The 7700-nt window shown below is 42.5% G+C and overlaps 1 long non-coding RNA gene across 4 annotated transcripts; it reads right to left on the reverse strand.

Annotated features, from left to right (window-relative positions):
- Positions 1–2216: 2216 nt before the first annotated feature.
- Gm35506 lies at positions 2217–7590 on the reverse strand. 4 transcript variants are annotated; one of them, XR_878078.1, is made up of 5 exons: positions 7553–7590; positions 3997–4081; positions 3289–3413; positions 3119–3185; positions 2217–2298 (listed from the first exon to the last, which is right to left on the reverse strand). It is a non-coding gene; the product is annotated as a predicted gene, 35506 (long non-coding RNA). The 4 variants fall into 4 exon arrangements; XR_878076.1 differs by having other exon boundaries at positions 3119–3168; positions 3289–3428; XR_386911.2 differs by having other exon boundaries at positions 3289–3428.
- Positions 7591–7700: the final 110 nt, after the last annotated feature.

A 7700-nucleotide genomic window follows, 5' to 3' on the forward strand; every position in this document is an offset into this window, starting at 1 on the left:
CCTCATGTTCCTGAAACTCTGGCTCCTGCTTAAGTTACCATCTCCCACAGTCCCCATAAGAGAAGCATGGCTAGAAGTCACATAGGCAATGGCCCAAGCTTCTGACTTTCAGGCTAAACTCGTCCCTGGTTACCTAGCAACAGTAAAGACCATAAAAAGGGCTGTTCAGCCCCCCCTTGGTCTCTTACTTCTCACTCTCTTACTTCTTATCCCTTACTCTCATACCCTTTCTCCTCTCTCTTTGCCTTCTCTCCTCTTCCCCTCTTACTCTTTCTCTCTAGCGCTCCCCCCCTCTCTACCTTCTCTTTCTCCCTGCCTTTCTATAACAAAGCTCTAAAACCATAGAGAGTCTCTGCTCCAGTCAAGATCCACTGCACTCACTCTTGCAGGTGTTGGGAACCTCTTTTCCCTCATCCCTCTCTCCCATAACCCTGGTGGCTTTAGCAAAGTAGCTCCGGTGATTCCAGGTAGAGCTGCCCCTTTGCCACCCCCCAAAGAGTGGGTCAGAGGCTTAGATGCCAGTCTCCCACGCCTGACTGACCAGAGAATAGGTGGAACACTGGCAGGGTGTGGGTCTTCTCCTTCCCCCTCTTCCCCAGGGCCCCCTTGTAATTTCTAACACATTTACTACTACTCAGCCATTAAAACAATGACTTCATGAAATTAACAGGCAAATGGATGGAACCAGAAAAATATCATCCTGAGTTAGGTAACAGTCACAAAGGAAAACATAGTACATACTCACTGATAAGTGGGTATTAGGGAAAAAAAGCTCAGAATACCCATGATACAATTTTCAGGCCATATTAAGGTCAAGAAAATGGAAGACCAAAGTGTGGGTACCTCAGAACTATTTGGAAGGAAAACAAAATAATTATGGGAGGTTAAGTACATTAGGTACTTGGGAGAAACAGAGGAGAGGTAGAAGAACAAAAGGAAGGCAAGATTAGATGTAGGATGAGACAGGCAAAATGTACAGAGGGTCAGAAAACTGAACAAAGGTGTGTAGCAATGGGGATGGTCCACCTATTCTCTGGTCAATGGGGGATGGGAAATGAGGTTAGCCAACAGAAAGTCCCAGAAGCCAGAAAACCATGAGGCTTCCAGTACCCAATGGGGATGACATTAGCTGAAGTACCCAACAAAGAGGAGGGAGAACCTGTAGAGACCATATCCAGAGGTTAGGCACGGCCCCTGGTTGAGGGATGGGGCCACCCATGTATCACAAAATTTTAAACCAGAATTGCTCCTATCTAAAGGAAATTCAGAGACAAGGAGTAGAACAGAGACTGAGGGAGGGCCTGTCCAGGGACTGCCCCACCTGGGGGTCCATTCCATGTACAGCCACCAAACCCAGACACTTGCTGATTTAGAGAAGTGCTTGCTGACAGGAACCTGATATAGCTGTCACCTGAGAGGCTCTTTCAGAGCCTGACAAATACAGAGGTGGATGCTCACAGCCAACTGTTGGACTGAGCATGGGGACCCCAATGGGGGAGTTGGGGGAAGAATTGAAAGAGCTGATAGTGTTTGCAACCCCATGGGAGGAACAAAAATATCAACCAACCAACCCGCCCACCCCCAGAGCTCCCAAGGACTAAACTAAACCACCAACCAAAGAACCCATGACTCCAGCTGTACATGTGGTGGAGGATGGCCTTGTCTGGCATCAATGGGAAGGGAATACCTAGGTCCAATGAAGGCTTGATGCCCCAGAACAGGCGAATGATAGGGCAGTGTGGCGGGAATGGGTAGGTAGGTGGAGGAACACCCTCGTAGAGGCAGGGAGAGGATGATGGAGGGAAGGTTTTCAGCAGGGGAATGGGAGGGGGATTAAATTAGGAATGTAAATAAACAAAATAACCAATAAAAAGAACTAATAAAAATGAGAAAAAAATTAGCTAGACAAATACAGAGTTTTAAAAAATCTATTGTAATGTTTTTAAGGAAAACAATACAAAGCAACTATCAAAAGAGTTGAGTTGCAGATTAAACAGCATAATATATGTCTGGTGTGTGTGTGTAAGGATTGTGGTATGTAGTTGTAAGCCGCCTGTGGCCTACATGAACCGGGTACTCCTGAAAGGCAGGCTGGGGCTGAAAACTAGACAGGGAGAGAAATAAAGACACCAAGACAAAAGTACTCTGTTCAAGGCACTTTAAAGTTTAGAGTCTAAACTTATATAGGGGGTAAGCCCACCCCCCCTCCCCGGCCAGTCCATCCAGGTGCCTGGATCCAGTCCGAAGTTGCCACTCAATGTGGATTGTCTCAAAGGTGTCTCAGCAGGCAGCAGCATCCTGGCGAAGCACAGCGGCAGTTGACACAAACAAAAGAAGCCAGCCAAATCAAAAAGCTACACCACAGGTGGCCCCACCTCAGTGGTGACAACATCTGCACCAGCCCGCTTCAGGCTGGGGAGGGGGGGGGGGAGGGCTACAGTGGTATAGTAGTTTGATTATGCTTGACCCATGGAGTAGCACTATTTGGAGATGTGGTCTTGTTAGAGTAGGTGTGTTGCTGTGGGCGCAAGCTTTGAGACTCTCCTCTTAGACATGTAGGAACCAGTGTTCTCCTAGAGGCCTTCAGATGAAGATGTAGAACTCAGCTCCTCCTGCACCATGCCTATCTTGACACTACCATACTGCTACCTTGATGATAATCGACTGAAACTCTGAACCTGTAATCCAGCCACAATTAAATGTCCTGACAAGAGTTGCCTTGGTCACAGTGTCTATTCACAGCAGTAAAACCCTAAGACAGGGAGAGAGAGAGAGAGAGAGAGAGAGAGAGAGAGAGAGAGAGAGAGAGAGAAGCAAAAGGGGGTAGAGAGAAAGGCAATGTGTGTATTGCTGTGTTTTCAACCAAAGTTTTGTGTATGCTAGACAAGTACTCTATCAATAAGCTATAGCTCCAGTCCCAAACAACATAACCATTTCAAATTTACATATGACAAAAGATTCTAAAAATGGAAGTCAGCAAGTTAGTTCAGAGGGTTAAAGCACTCTCCTCCAAGCCTGACAGCATGAGTTTAAGCCCTGGAACCTACTGGCAAGATATATTGCTTTTTTGGTATGTGTGTTCAAATGGGAATGGGGAGTGTGAACAGGTTAACCTTACCTGTTACTTCTCAATTGTTATTTCTCAGGTGCTGGATTGGTCAGGGATCTCTAAAGGAACAGAATTCCTATAATGAATATATAAAGTATTTCTTAAATCAGCTTACATTAAAATAGTAATAGCAACAATAAAATAGTAACAACAAGATAGTAACAACCGAAGTCTCTCACCTGAGAGGCTAACTACGCAGTTGCTCAACCTATTATGTTGTGTGGGTACCTCAGCAATTGCTATCCAGTGCATAAAACTTGGAATGCTCCTGGATTGCTGCTTCTCCTCCTTCAATGATAGAGGCCTGGAAACAATGGTTCTGCTTTCAGTGAAGAAATAAGCAGAAGAAAAACAGTATGATTTACTTCCGTAGTGCTCTCTTCTTATCCCAGCAGCTAGCAGAAGGTGCCCCCTTCTTATACAGGCTCTTCCCATATGGATTAAGGCAATTAAGGAAATTCCTTATGTGAGGTTCCCTACTCAGATAGTTCTAATTTGTGACGTTGACTTTGACATAAAAACCAACCACAGGTTCTGTCCACAATTTTTCTGAGACAAGTTCTTTTTCACTGGCTTCAAATTCTCCTAGTAGTTTAAGGCTGACCAGTCAGTAAGCCCCAGATATCTGACCATCATTACTGCCCAAGTGCAGATTACAAGCACATGCCTCCATAACCAACCTTCCCTCCTCTACACAGATGGATTCTGGGGTAGAGTATGTAAGGTAAGTGCTTTCCTTGACTGAACTCTCTCTCCAGCTCCACCAAAATATATTGTTAAATAAAGTAAATGAATAAATAAATCCAGACTAATGTGTAGGTGTCATGTTATCATTTTAGTCTTCCTCCTTGATTTACTCAACATTACTTTTTAGAATTGTGACTTACCTTAACAAATCTGTTACATTCAATACATTCTCTTGGAGATCCAGGGCCATGCTCCAAAACTCATGCCAGATCATGCTGTATGGAACTGTCCGTGAGAGAAGCTGTGTCAGAAATCACTGCCTGAAAACTGAAGAGTCAGTCCACTGCTAAGACTTCCAAGGAAAATCTTGGGTTTTCCCTGAACATGCCCTCCTAAAACATATGTATACCTTTCTTACCCAACATTCCCAGAGGCTCACTGACACATTGGTTCAGTTCTTCTGAAAGATGACTATTCTGTAATGCCTTCTTGAAGTACCATAGTCTCCTCCCATGAAACTCAGGTTTGCTATGTGGCCTGGGTTTTTACCTTAGACCTTCTTAAATATTCCTTTTAATTTTGGTAGAGGTGTGTTTGTGAGTGAATGTGTGTGTGTGTTTACCTTTTTACATACTAAATGAAAGAGTTGAAAGGAAATTCATCAAATTATGATGTTACTTCTGATGGGAGGAATGGAATGCTAGTGAGTGAATAGCAGAAGACTCACCTCTTACTATATAAACTTCTGTATTATAATTAGATTAAAATAAAATAAGAGAGTAGAGGGATTTCTCAGAAGTTAAGAGAACTCAACTGCTCTTACACTGGACATGAGGCAGGCAATACAAAGTTACATCTCCTGTAACTCCATCTCCTGTGGATCAGATGCCTCAGCCTTCTGCAGGCACTGTTATGCACATTCATATAGCACACACGGAAACACACATAATTAATCTAAAAAGAAAATAAACTTTAAAAAATAAAATATTCAGACTCTTAAATACATAAAATACAATACATAGTATTTTATACCAGTTTATAATCTCATGACAATTTATATCCCACAAGCTTCTTGTAGGACTTATAATCAGGATTCTAAGTCTATAGGATAGTTGTTTTCTCAAAAGCCTTTGTTCTATGGTTAGACAGCATCACAGGATTGCCTAAGTGACTTCAGATGCATGCTGAGGTGATATGATATGCTCAAAATGCTTAACAGTGAATCTGATGTCTCATATAATAAAAAAGTTAGAGGTCCACAACGTCTGGGGTTGATTGATGAGGAATTCTAGCCACACCTTCAAGGGCCCAGACTCTTTCTATTTCTTCATTCTGCCATCTTCATAGTTTAGTTCTTAGGTTGCCTCCTTAATGGCTGATGAAACCTGGCCATCACATCCATAAATGGCATGCACAAAGAAAGAAAGAAAGGGGGGTATCTAGTGTAAATGTAAATGCACCTCAGAGGAAGTGATGAGCTGAGAGCCATATCCAAACTATGTGAATAGATTGTTTTGACTGAGCCTAGAATGTTTTTATCTAACTATTCCTAGACCTAGACCTGAAAGCATTTAGCCACCAACAATTTGATCTTCTCTAAATCCAGACTTGAAGGCTTCAGTTTTCAGCCTCCATCTACTAGTCTAGGCCTAGAATGTTTTCAGCCTCTGAAACTCACTGCTGAATGAACTCACACTTTCTAGATCTTTCTGAACTCTGGCTGACTGGTTCAACTCAGCTGTTCTGGCTCAAACTCCTTCCAAGAGGACTAATTCTATGTCGCTTCTCTCAGATTCTGACTGAATTGCTTTGCTTAGAAAGACCACCTCTGAATGTCATGAACTGAACTGCTCTGAACTGTGGTGAACTGAACTGAACTGAACACCACTGACTTCCTTTCTTTTTCTCACTGCTCTTAACTAGCTTCTCTTTGCCATCTCGTGAGAGTTGGGTGTATCCTATCTCTGACTTATTCTGTCAAATCTTTCTGATTCATCACTTTGTCTGCCTCTCAATTAAATGTCACTGTTTGGGATTAAATGTATATACTAAAGGTGCATCCTGTATTCCAGCTAGAGGGGTCAAAGTTGTGTATCCAGTCAGAGAGGTTAAGGTTGTGGGGCACCTCTGCTTTCCAACTGGACCATATATTCAGGTGTGATCCCTTGCCATAGCAACCATCATTGCTGGATTAAAATTTCTCTGCAGGGATGGAGAGGTGAATCAGCAGTTAAGAGCACTGGCTCTTCTTCCAGAGGTCCTGAGTTCAATTCCCAGCAACCATATGATGGCTCACAACCATCTGTAATAGGATCCAATGCCCTCTTCTCTTATGTCCAAGGAGAACCACGATGTACTCACATACATAGAATAAATAAATCTTTTTTTAAAAAAAATAAATAAAAAATAAAATTTTCTACAATCTAGTACTGTTGTCACATTGGAGCCGGAAACCCTTTCTTGAGAATTTCCTATAGACTTCTCCTAGCCTGTCATTTGGCACATTGTTGATTACTCCACAACTAATCATTGGGAAGAAGAATGGAATTATGCAGAACTGGTTTACAATAAGAATCCATTTCATGCTGATCTCTGCCACATCAGAAACTGAGGAAGAGGACAATATCCCTTGAACCATTTGGTTGTGTGGGAAGGGCAAGTACCTCAATATTAGGAAGAAGTGAGAGTATGCAGAACAGGCACTCCATATTGTCTGCTACAATGCAGGAGTGTCTCAATGACACTGTTTTAAATTTTATGTTTGGGGATTAGGTTGGTCTTCTCCTTCCCTTACTTCTTTGTCTTTCAGAATCTGATCTCCTGGAGTACTAAGAATGCTAGGGAAATGTAGCATTACTTATCAAAAGCCCCAAGGTGGCAGATCCTCATGACAGTCCTCCTTTCCCCTTTCTTTTTAATCTGTTGTTTCAAAACCATTCAATTATACCTCAAGTCATCTGTGATTTTACAGCTACAATTTTTCTTTGTATCTCTTGCTTTATATTCTCTACTAACCAAACCATATCATTAGTTTCTGTTCTGGTTAATTTTTATTGTCAACTTGACATAGCCTGGACTTACCTGGGAAAAAGAAACCTCAATTGCAAAATTGCTTCAATTATATTCATCTGTTACCATGTCTGTGAAGAATTACTCAGATTAACGATTGATGTGGGAGAGCCCAGACCACTGTGGGTGGCACCATACCTAGGCAAGTGGGTTTTATAAAAATGTAGCAGAGTATGCTGAATTATTTTGTGTCAACATGACTCAAGTAAAAGTCATCTGATAGGAGAGAACCTCAGTTGAGAAAATGCCTCCATAAGATGAGGCTGTAGGAAAGCCCGTAAGGCATTTTCTTAACTAATGATCCATTAGGGAGGGTTCAGCACAGTGTGAGTGGTGCCATCTGGTTGGTAGTCCTGAGTTCTATAAGAAAGCAGGCTGAGCAAGCCATGGTGAGCAACCCAGTAAGCAACAATCACCTCTTCATGGTCTCTGCACCAGCTCCTGCCTCTAGGTTCCTGTCCTGTTTGAGTTCCTGTCCTAGCTTCCTTTGATGATGACTTATAACATGGAAGTGTAAGCCAAATATACACTTTTCTCCCCGACTTGCTTTTTGGTCATGGAGTTTCATCACAGCAATAGAAACCCTAACTTAGACACAGAGAAACCCTAACTGAATCCTTACTGTCTTGCTCCCTCAGGCAAGCCAGTAAGCAGAGTTCCTCCATGAATTCTGCTCCAGGTTCCTACCTTAAGGTTCTTGACTTGACTTCCCTCAATGATGGACTGTGATCTGGAAGAGTAAGATGACAAACATAAACCCTTTACTCCCTGTGGTGCTTTGAATAACATTGGTCCCCAGAGGCTCATACATTTGAACGCTTATTTAGGGCATGGC

This window comes from Mus musculus, chromosome X (genome assembly GCF_000001635.26).
Source record: "Mus musculus strain C57BL/6J chromosome X, GRCm38.p6 C57BL/6J".
NCBI classification, from domain to species: Eukaryota; Metazoa; Chordata; class Mammalia; order Rodentia; family Muridae; genus Mus; species Mus musculus.